Source organism: Micropterus salmoides, unplaced genomic scaffold (assembly GCF_014851395.1).
Source record: "Micropterus salmoides isolate LMB-PRFRI ecotype aquatic unplaced genomic scaffold, ASM1485139v1 Ms_hic_scaffold_18, whole genome shotgun sequence".
Classification (NCBI taxonomy): domain Eukaryota; kingdom Metazoa; phylum Chordata; class Actinopteri; order Centrarchiformes; family Centrarchidae; genus Micropterus; species Micropterus salmoides.
The window spans coordinates 11,299,548-11,312,256 of NW_024040928.1; positions in this window are offsets into that span (position 1 = coordinate 11,299,548).

Here is a 12,709-nt window from a genome sequence, read left to right on the forward strand (position 1 = left end):
CCTATCATGTTTCCTCCTTGCAGTCTACAGGAAAGCATACATCGACTACAGAGTTTGGGACTCATATCAGGCCGCTCTGAATCAGCCCTACTATGATTGAAGTATGATAAAACAGGGAGGAATGTGGCTTGTGAGGTATCCATACATGCAGATTGCAAAGGGGAATAAAACAATGGGACCGTCACACCTCTCAAGGGGGTCGTGAGAGGGGACGGCTGGGGTTAGGGATGAGAATGGGGAGGAGGGGGATAGTGTTGAGTCAGAGCTGAGAGGTGCACGTATGCAAGGCCGTGTTCCCTGCATTAAATACACAGCATGCATATCCACACACAGACACACATTTGGAAAATATTAACTTTCTGACCCGAGGAGGGCTGCAACCAAAGAACTGTTCATTCTGAAATAAACTGGGCTAGACGTCTCCCTGGCTTCACCAAAATTCTGCGGAAGCTTGAAAAAAAAAAACAGACTGCAATTTACCAAATCATAGCAAATAACTAATTATATATGATAACAGAAGTGCATCATTTTGTCATCCCATAATTATAATAGCAGCGTTGCTCTTGACTGAAATAGAGCTTGGTCGTGGCTAGTTTTGGGTTATGGTCTCTAAGATATGATTACAGCCACTAGTTTGGATCCCCAAGGACCATTTATGGTGAAATGGGGCAAAATGGGGTTGGCCATAAGTCAAAGAAACTGAAGATGCACTGGAAAGCTTCATTTAAATATTCTCTTACACACTCCCATGCGTGCACAATCTTTCTAGTACACATGATGCCCAGAGGAACCATTTGAATTTACACAGATGAATTTTTTTGAATGGAAAAAATGAAAAACTCATGACCAGTGGAGCAGCACTCATTTTTTATGACAAGAATGTTTCATTGTTTTTACAACAAAACAGATTATGCTGAGACCCAGGCGGGCGGGCTAACAGCCGTCTGTTCAGGCCCACTTAGAGTGATATAATGTCAGCCTGCCGTTTGTTTGACCGAGTGTCAGTTGGGCACAGTGGGATCTTTTTTTCCCCTTTGTTTGTTTTCAATGGCCCATAAACAGTCTGGAAAAAGCAACAACAAAAAAAGACCTCTTTCTCCTCCTCTTTTAATTTAATTTTTCTGCATCTCCCTCTCCCGCTCCCTCTGTTCACTTGTTCTCTGGCCTGCGTTGCTGTAGCTCGTAGCCACAAACACTCTGGGATTGTTTTGAGCTGTCTGACGGAGGAAGGAAAGCGGTGTGAGAAAGTGGCTGTTTTTTTGGAGCGGACAGGAATTGGCCTCACGGCGCACGGTTCCTCTCCTCGCAGCGGGAACAATGCCGTGGCGTCACACCCCTGCACTGACCCTCGCTGTTTCACATGGAAAAATGTTCCCAGAATTCCGCTCCCAGGCTTGAAGGTATAAGGCCAAAAGCAGGGAGGGAGGGAGAGAGAGAGGGAGAGAGAGGGGGATGTCAGGGAAGGTAAGAGGGGAGAGGAAGCCATACTAACAGGAGCATTTGTAGCCATGGCGACCTAAGCTATAACTCCTGAAGCTGATTAGTTAGATGGAGGAAGAGGAGGCGTGGCCCTAAATCACGCGTCGTAACAGCCAGTCACATCATCTAGCTGGGGACGGAGGAACTGTAGTAAACTGCAGCTTCAACTTCTTGCATTGTCACAGTGCCGCCCCCTTTTCTCCCTTGCTCGTTTCACTTCACTCCCCTGCTCATTACTACATTGTTGCCTCTTCCCGCTCTTTGTATAAAAGCTAATCAGACTAATCAGCTGATGTAATAGAAGATGTGATACTGGCACGCAAAGCTTTGCTTCACCAAAGTGGCCTAATAAAACCACATTAGGGAAGTAAAGCTAAAAGAGCCATAGCTAAGTAGTTAGCTGCTCATGTACTGGTGTGGGTGTTGGGCTCTGCAAGCCGCTGACGAGGTTGCAGTTGGCCCACATCGGCAGGACCCAGCAGGGAGGGACCAGGGCGGCCCTCCGGCAAGCTATTAGCTGTTAGTTACTAACATTCATAAAGCAAAGTTTTTTCTTTCAAACTTCTGTGGAAGAGAAAACCAAAAGTGAAAGATTAAACAGTCCATTGTTAACATCACATCACAGCGCAGCAACAGAGTGCAATCACTTTCAGTTTTACCTCCAAATAATCGTTTTGATGATCTGGCTAAACTTTTGGCTTCTGGCTGATCATCTGACCCCTACCTATTCTTGCCCTGTCAGACTTTGTTATAGCAAGCTTGCCACAATCCCAGATCTTAGCCACACCGGGGAGTAAATGAGACTCAAATTGTAATAAACTAGAATTATCCTTTAAGTGGATGCCATGGCCCATGCCACAAGCCAGTGCCCTAAAATATGTTGTATATTATGCTTAAGTGAATTAGTTGATACTAGATTTGACTTTCACAAGTCCCATTTTCAAGAATTGCACATCTGTTTCGTCAGGTATGAATTCCACGAGAAACTGAGACAAACCATTAGCACTTTTTTCAACTCTAGAAGGAGAATCACCTTAAGGTCCCTCTGTGTTTCCCTTAAGGTCAGCGTCATCTGTCTTGTCTCGTGTTGAGCCAATTCATTTTAAATTTAACATAATGTCTAGATCAGCTATAGTGGCTTATTCATGTCACTGCATAAAGGGAGGTTAAAACATCAGGCAATAATTCTTTTACAGCAGCCAGAAAACTATGTTATTGTGCTGCTTTAATAGCCTTGCCAGTAACATTATACCCCTAGTGCAGAATATGCTGAGTGCTTCACACAATAGTCATTTTATATGCCCTTGTGAACCTCAAGCGTTTGCATAAAACTCCAGTAAAATCTGTGCTGATCCAGTAGAAAGATCCTAAAGAATGCAGAGTAAACATGGCACTGTGTGATCACGGCTCTTTCCGGGAGGATTTGACATCATAACATGCATTCTAGACAAAGATATATAGATATATAGATTTGATTAGAAGAAACGTAGAGCGGCTTATGTAGAATGAGGTTTAGCTTTCTATCCTGTGTTGTGTGGAGTTACTACAGTTGGAACAAAATAAGGTAAGTCAATTTGTTATTTGTAGTAACATTACTAAGTATAATTTACCGTTTACTGCACCGAAATCAACATCTCTGTGTTCTTACTTTTCCATGGTGAAAGTGACCTGAACAACAGGCTCTGTGAATTTGAAACTTGAAAGATACGCCTCAGAGCCAGACAGTGAAACATGCTGATTAGGACAATAATATGGGTAATAAGGGTGGCACACTCTAGGAATATAAGACTTGATATTTTGATTTGGTGAACAGTGAATCTTTCAATTCAAGGATGACTGACAATGAAATAGCAGTTCTGCTGATGTGATAAAACATCTTAACACTGCATTAACTAATAACTGAAAACTCCATTGTTATCATACTAAGCCACATGAAAAATATTCCAAAAGATTATTTAATCAGCTAAGTAAAGATTTGTTCTTCCTCCCTGTGCATTACACACAGACATCGAGGTGAACAGAAAAGGTGGATGAGATCAGGACGAGGCAAGAGATGAAAGAGGAAGCTGGCTGAAGCTTTGAGGAAATGGGGTGAGGAATGAAAGCAGGACACTGGAGGAGGGAGAGGAGGAAAATTGGGGGGCTGCCTGCACCCCACCCCCTCCCCTGTTTTGTTTTAACAGAAGTTGGCAGCACAGCGCCCAGCCTGGTTGGCACTGAGGCAGCAACAAGCCTCCACCCTGCAAAGAGACTCACCCTGCTGGAGCCTCAGAATGAACGCTAGGCTGGCAAACCTTTCTCTCATTACCTCTGTCTGTCCCTTATCTGCTGCACTCCACTCTCATCCTATCTTTTACAATCATATAAAGTTGTGGTTTTACAGGGAGGTTATGTGCTGGGCTATTGTCAGGCAACAAGCGGGGACTCCAGGAAGTTACTGCGTCCGGCCAAGAAGTAGTTTAGCACATCACCCCCCTGTAAAATACCATGAAAACAATTATGTGGAGTCAAACACATATTAATTAGGAAGACTTAGAGATGCCTTTGTTACCTCTCTAGACCATCAGGCAAGCTGTTTCTCCCATTTCCCCAGTCTTTGTGAATCTGAATCAGAATCAGAATCAGCTTTATTGCCAGGTATGTGTATACATACGAGGAATTTGACTCTGGATTGTACAAAGCTCATGATGTGCTTATACAATACTACAATAACACAATAATACAGTGATAAAATCAAACAGAGGCTAAGCTAAGTTAACCAGCTCCTGGCAATAGCTAACTATTCAGTGTACAGACATGAAAGTGGTATCCGTCTTCTCATCTAACGCTCGGTAAGAAAGTGAATAAGCGTATTTCCCAAAACAACCAACTATTCTTCAAAGTTGGTTAAATGTATTAAAAAGTCAATCAGTGATTAATTATATTTCTCTGACGGCAGACCATATGCTTGTGTCCTGACACACCCAGGCTGTAAAGCCCCTGACATACTTGCTTTTTAACAATGCATAGGTGTAGACAGGCTTCGGCCACGCAAACGGCTTTGTTCACATACTTGCCTGCTTGCGTGTACCTGGAGGATTAAACATGAATCCACTAGGAGGCAGAACAGGGCCGGATCAACCCTCGCCGACACCGGATTATCTTCCTTGACAACCTCCGAGTATGCACATCGTAAACAAACCAAACATAGTGACAATTGAGGAGGTTATGATTTTAATGAGACATCAAAACGATCTCGGTAACTGTGGACTAGCTCCAGGAGTTTTATTGTAAACATCCCGCCATGAATCTCCTTTTGTTAAGTCTGCTACCGACCTTCTTCTTATTTTGCATTTAATGGCGGTTGGCAAACCAACTGCATACCGCCACCACCTGGGCTGGTGTGTGGAACAGTAGATTGCTGCTGACCTACCGGTCAGATCGACATACTGCCCCCAATTTCATGTGGTGAATTACAATCTCGCGGACACATAGCATTAATTTCTAGAGACGTGCACAACCTACGCTCCAAAGGAACGCAGGATATGCGTAGCAGCCATCTTGCTTTCGCGAACGCCGTGTTAAAAGCAAGTATGTCCAGGGCTGAAACGTTCTTGTGCATCCCTCCTCATTTTTGGCTTCTTATGCAAATTGTTAGTTTTCAACTTTCAACAAGATGTGGTCAGAAGTGTACTAAGTAGACAAATGTATTGTTTACCATTTGTACCGTTGTACCTTTCTAAAAAAAGTCAGCAGAGTGTAAGTAATATGTGACTGATGAAAGGAACAGACTAGTCAATTGTTTCTGAGCCATATTGGAAGAGACTGACCAGTGTTTAGATCCACTGTTATATGAGAATGAGGGATGCACATGTAAAAACAAACTGCAAACCATATATGTCTAATAGACGCTTTTCCTCTCTCCCACAGCCCCACTGTAAAAAATACTACAGCTGATTTTTATAAGGTCAAAGGTGGCTTCACACTCCTAAACTACTACTAAATATAGCTTACCTTGGTTCCCACACCGTAAACAACCTTGTGATGTCAGTGATGATACCGGGACCAGGATGAGGACAATAAACAGGAAGTGGCTCAGCAGCAAGCTGCATCCCATAATAATCAAGACAAAAACACAGACAAACAATCCCAAATCCCAGCAAGACACACAGTGACAGACAACATGGACAAGCGACCCCGAATCTCTGCACAAACTTAACAACAACCTCAAAAGCAACATGGTGGAGAAACACAAACAACACTTGTGGCTAGAAAAGAGAACATCAAACGCACCAGTTTGCAAAATCAAAGCCTTGTAGACCCAAACAATCCAATAAACAGAGAATCAGACATGTAGACACAAATAGATTTGTGTGCAGGGGAGGACACGAACAGGAGTAAACTAAGGATAGTGTGACCAGCCAACCAACGGTGAGCCAACATCACATCTTTAATGTATTGACTTGCATGAGTGATGCTCCAGTGTATCATACTTGAATACGTATATCCAATATATTAAATTGGAGCATCACATTTCTTTATCGTTAGAAGCTAAAAGCCGTGAGGACTTCCTTTGTCCCTTGTTTCAACAGCAAGACTCCTCTTCTCCCAATCTGTGTCATGGCCTCATAAATCCTCTATGCCCCTCTCGCTCTGCCTGTAAACAGCTGGAGCCAATGTTTTAATGCACTACAAGCACACAGAGACAAGAACATGCTGTAGGGATTCCCTGACCTGCTCCGCCCTGAGGACAACAGCAACCTGAGATAAACCATCTGCGCACACGCGCAATGCAAACAACTGTTGTCACAGGGCTATGCTTTTGGAATGACATTTGGAGACTACATAATTGGCAATTTGACTATGACAACATGAAATACAGCAAATTAATGCTGAATGAAGAAAATATTCTTGCTGATGTTTTGACGTTAGCAGCTGTTTGCACTTGTTAGCATGTCACAGTTATAGCAGTTAATTACGTGGAGCCTACATTCAACGATGAAAAAACAATATCAAGTTGAAATGCCTTTAATGAATGTGGTTAGAACAGCCACACAAATGGTGAAGGGCAGAGAGTTTGATCAACTTATGAATACAAAGGAACCACTGGAGAGTCATGGTTTGTATTTTAAAAAAATTTTCTCTCTGTTTTGTGCCTCCTCATCTCCTCGCTCCCCCATCCTCCTGCCTGTGACCCGGAAATCGATCTCTGCGTGCTATCTTGACAAAAGAGAGGAGCGAGCAGAGAGGAGGCGTCTCGGAGGAGCTATATGTAAGGATGCTATAGCGTATCCTTTGCGGAAGCCTTTTCGGCACCCGAGACTCTCCACAGTGTTCCTATTATTATATTCATAAGTTGTTTTAGTTATTAAAGATGATGAAATGCACGATTAATCTTTCTGCACATTTGTTCAATGAGGGAGTTGCATAAACTAATGGATTGCTGATTAGGCCAAGTCTGGCTGTGTGGAGGCAAAAACAACCTTTCTTATAGGCTTACTATATGACCTGCTGTTCAGTGGTGATTTGCATTTCTCTGAAAAGCCTAATGCTAAATGAAACCTTTTCCAGCTCGACGATAGACAGGCAGACAGACATCAATATGTCATTATTTCTAGCCATGCACTGCTCTATGGATGGCAAAGATAACTGTCCACCAGTTTGTTCCAGACTGAAATATCTTATATTGGATGGATTGCCATGAAATTTTGAGACTGAATCCTACTGACTTTGGTGATCCCCTGACTATTTCCTTAACACAAGCATCAGGCTGATATTTGTGGCTCTGGAGTGGAAGGCCTCAACTATTGGATAGACTGTCATGAAATTTGGTACACATATTCATGTCCATCATCATCAAGTCAAAATTTACATTTCATTCACATTCACAGCTTTTGGTTTATGACAAAATACATGCAAAAAAAATGACATTCCCATCAGCCTCAGCTGTACTAATTAGCAAATGTTAGCAACACGCTAAACCATGTTGGTGAATATGGTAAACATTATACCTGCTAAACATCAATATGTCAGCATTGTCATACAACGTACAAGGTAGATTGATTTGTCACAATTCAACAGTTTATAGAGTTAAATTGAGTTTATAACTCCCTTCTGCTACATAGCAGACAATATACATTAATACAGAAGCAATTATAAAAATGGTAGACAGAAAAAACTGCATTCAATTGAGCAGTGCTGAGGATGAATTTTAATTTTAAAAGTCTGTGGCTTTGGGGAAAATGCTGCTCTGCAGTCTGGTGGTGCAGAAGCAGAAACTTCTATATGTCTTCCAAGAACAGGCTGTGGCTGGGGTGGGGGCTGTCATTTAGTATCCTTTGGGCTCTGTATAGGCACCTCACCTCACCGATCCAATATCACTGATGCTCGGGAGATGGGTACCAATGATCTTCTGAGCAGTTTTAATCACTGCAGAGCCCTCCAGTCCTGGGCCGTGCACATCCCATGCCAGTTAGTGCATTTTCAGACATTATGAGGATGTTAGCATGCTGATGTTGGCATCATTCAGACTTTATCTAAAAAAGCTGCTTGTATTTAAACCTTTTTAACATTTGACAAAGCTGGCTTCTTTTGTTAAATGAAACACAAAGGTTTTGCTGAAAACCAAAAAAATTCATATTTCTCAGCCCATGAAAAAAAAGTCTTGCTTTGTGTTCTGAAATTCAGGTATCATATTGGCAATAGTGCTGACCAATTTCAAACAATACCAAGCCATAATTAATTCCAGTCGGAAAACACATGATGAAGGTTTAAAAATATGTATAGTAGAAATATTTTTTTAAATTCCGAGAACTATGTCAATCATGAAGGATTTCATTTAAAAATTGTTCTCCCAGATTTTTCTAATAAATGATCAAGTCTGGGAAGAATATGGTCAGCTTTTTTTATTTGTCTCTAAACTGACATCATGCTGGACTCTTCTGCTGGCCGACAAAATCCTAGGATGAACTCTGGTTATGATACTGCTCACTGGAGTCAACCTTCCTTCATCTGTGGCAGACTCACCGAGCCTGCTGCTGCAGCTGTTAATCCTGTTCCCTCCAAACTCCAGCTTCTGACCACAGTAACAGGGGGGAGGAGAACTTGAAAGGCAACCTCAGTGACTGTACTTCACACCTATTTCTCTGCCTTCACACACAATAGCGCTTACACACACACACACACACACTTGTGTCTGTCTCCCCTCTTTCACGCACACACACACAGACAAACAAGCAGCTGCCTGGATGCTGGAGATAAGGAGCTGGAGCTGTGAGAGAAGGAGGGGGGTCGCTCGGATGAAGTACGTGTGTGTATGTTTGTGTCTGTTTGTGTGTGTGTTTTTCTTTTAAGGAGGAGGGGGAAGGGGACTACTCTACAGGACGTCCTGAAAATGGCGAGCTTCTAAAGCGGGGGACGAGCCTCACACCACGTCAAAGCCGTACACACAGCAAACAGCCCCCCCCCCCCCCCCCCATTGGCTCAAATAACAGCATGACAGCTGATGAAAATGAAAGGAAAAATGTCCCATCCATCAAAACAGACATTAAATATCAATAAGTTAACAACGAGGGTATTGTAACAGTTAAATCTTGATCTGGCAGATATTGAAAAAGCAACTATTTATGTTAATGACAGTAAAGTATACTATGGCTGTCGCTTTAATTATAACCAGTGGTTGGAAAAACAGCAGCAGTAGCGAAACAGCATAGGAGGGCCTAAAGATGTCGTTAGCAGCAGGCGTACGCAGATGGAACTGCCTCTCCATTTCCCTAACGACTGCACCATAGGAAGAGAAGCAAGGTCTTCTCAGCATTGATTTTCCTCCTGGGTCCATGCTGTGTTCTGTGTGTGCATGTGTGTGTGTGTGTGTTTGAAGGAGATCTCAGCAGCATCCTAATGGGATGTGTTGTATACGGTGGGGGGGTCTGGGAAACAACAGTGTAACCAAAGGGAAGAGCAGAAGGAAAACAAGGACCCCTCCCTGTCCGAGTACGGGACAAACATGTTCGAAGCACACACACAGAACACACATGCCTCCTCGCTCTCCATTCAGGCTGACCTGGAGGGGAGCCAAGGTCCTTTTGGACACCTTTCTCTTGGTGTGCTTAGTTGGCTCCATCTCATATTTGAAGAATATGTTTTGATGCTGGATCAGACACAGTGCAGCTCAGCTCGTGCGTCCTAAGCTTTAAGTTTCAAAAGAGGAGGAAGATGAGGACCACGTCTAGCTATGTGTATATTCGCTTTTCACCGTGTTTACTGGCCCAACATGACGCCCTGTGGACCTCAGAGCTGCCAGCCAATGACAGGTCCAGGATGGGAGCTGGCACCGTGCCCTGCTGGAGCAGGTGCAGCCAGAATGGCAGATAAGGAGAACATGCTGACAGATCTGCTGATCAACTTAGACACTGATTGAGACGGTTGATGCGAAGCTACTTTTTGGCTCAGGGGACGCTGCTGTATTACACGACACCCAATGTGGGCGTGGGTGGCCCTGTTGGTGTGGGATTAGAGGTGGGGGTGGGGAAGGGGTAAAATAATTTGTGTGTGTGTGTGTGTTATTTGCCTCTAGTGCCAGGGCTCCTGTGTGCGACATCGTGGAAAATCCTCCTCAGCAGCTTCCTGTGGGTCTCCATTATCAGGCCTCGTTGATAGACCAGCTTTTCCCCCCTACTTCCTGCCTCTCTTCCTCCCCTTCCACCCCACTTCCCCTCCCACACTCTCCTCAATCACATGAATCACCGCTGCCACAGAGAGGGCGAGGGGCTGGAAGTAGCTATAAACTACACTCCTAACTCACGCACAGTCAAATTACTCAGTACAGTTTTCACTGTACAATGAGCTCATTTCTTCCCCTTGATGCAATGTAAAGTAATGCCAGTTAGTCGCATGCATCACCGCGTCATTCAGGACTTCATTTCATCTTCCTGTGCACGTACAGTACTACTTGAAATAAATGTTGAGTCACTTGAACATGAGGTCATGCAAGCCCTAACAACTTGTGTCTCGCAGCACACTCAGCATTTGCCAGGCTTTCCCAAAAAGACAGCTCGGGAGAATGTGCCACTGTGAGCTTGAGGGATGACTCTGTTCATCTTCTTACTGGATATATCCGTACAACCTCAGGAAGTGCAACTTGAACGTTTCTTTTATGGCCTTAAGTTATGGGGAGTTAGAGACGGACCTGCTATGATAAAACAGGTCTAGAGTTGAGGGCATTTTAAAACACAAAGGTCCGGGGTCTTGCTGGTATTCAGCAGTGGTTGAATGACTCCCTCTTGGCAGCCCACGTTGTTACCAAGACAACGTCAACAAACACAGTCCTACCTGATGATGATGGGGGCTGAAAGATGGCTGATGTTGGGTAAACACACAGAAAGAGGTGAAATGAGAGTGACCTTCAAATGCTAAGAATCCTTGCATTCATTACACTGTTAATTACTGGGGGCAGGGGGGGGAAGGGCTGAAAGACAAGAAGATAAGCGTTTTGTTGTATGTGTGAGGAGGAAAACGTTGGAAGGATAAAACATGACTACTCTTGCTGTTATAACACAAAAAAAATGTGCACTGTAAATCTGTCTCTGAGCCTTCCATCAATCATGCACACATCTAGAGGACTGATCTATGGCAGCGATCACCGTGCCTTCCAGGGAAGGTAGGGCTGTTGTTCGCTACAGGACGTGACAGAGAGCATGTGTGGGGGGCCTGATAGAGAGGCAGAGGCCGATGAGAAAAGGAAAGAAAATAAAGAGAGGGAGGAAAAGGAAGCACTTAGGTGTGCTTGATATCCTATCAGCACCCAATACCCATCCCAGGCATGGAAAAACACCATGAATGGGATTCACTATTCAGTTAAAACGAGAGAAGTGGAGCAGGCTGAGCACATTTCTGGACCGTGGATGGGAGCGGAGATCAAATAGGGGATGGATAAAAGCTTGGAAACAATACCCAGTTCCCCGTGTGTCCGAGAGCCAAATATGAGTTCCTTTTTGTTCCTGAAAATGCTCCTCAGATGTTTGACGCAAGACTGAGAGAGAGGGAGGGAGGGGGAGAAAACAAACAGCAATTAAGGTAGTTTGTGAATCTGTTTGAAAGGTCTCACGATCCATCCTTTAGGAAACATCTGCCATATTGATGTATGAGTCCAGGAAAAGACAAATTCCTTCTATCCCTGTAAAACAAAACTTAGCAGTGGTGAGTTGCCTATCTATTCGTTTCTAAACTGAGTGTGTAACTCTGGCTTTCATGCACATAACATACAATAAAACACATACACAAATGAACTCACACATGAGGTCAGTTTTATTTTTTTTGCTACACTCACACGAAATACATCCCGCATAAACATTTATAGTCTAAACACAGATAACACCACCCCTATCACTTTGCTTACAGCTTCAAATTCCAGACAACCGTCCAATAGGGAAAGGAAAAAAGATTTCTTTTGAAGAAGAGGGTTCATTTTTCATTATATCCAGCAAATGCTAGAGCGCCTATCTCTCGTCTAGATATGACTGGAATGAAAGAGTTCAAGTGTCTCAGCTGTCGGCCCAGATATCCCTTGAAGTCCCTGAGAGGATGCAGACAAGGAGCAAAATGTAAGATTTACTGCGTGAGGTCGATGGGAAAGATACAAACAATAGTTTTACAAATTCACCGTGCAATTTCCCGAAACATGAAGACCAAACGGTTGTAAAAGCAGAACTGGGGAAACACCGCTGCGCTGTTCACCTCCCAGGTCTTCAGGGAATATAATTCTCTTTTGATAGTGCTGGAGAGATTCATCAAACTGTAAATCTGTTAAATTAAGGTTGCATGAAACACCGAGTGCAGTCTGGAGAAATTAGAACATAAATTAGAGACCCCCACAGTGAAACAAGTCTGACATAGTGCTTTTCATTGGCATGTCAACGTGTTTACACCCTACATTAAACAACATAGCTTGGTCACGAAGCTGTTGTGCAATAAACACAGGAGCGGGCCGCAGTGTGACTTTGTTTTCATGTCAACACCAAGCTGTTTATCCAGAGGACCAGAGGACACACATAAACACACTTACCTTTTTGTCTTTCCCCTTTGACCTACAACTGTATGTCATCTGCACCAAATGTGTGTCATTTAAGTCATTTAAAGAAATAGTTTGACATTTTGTGAAATTTAAATCAAATCAAATCAGTTATCAAATCAAATCAGTTATTACTCACAGTCTTGCTGGGAATAAAATGAGAAGATTGATTCCACTCTCGTG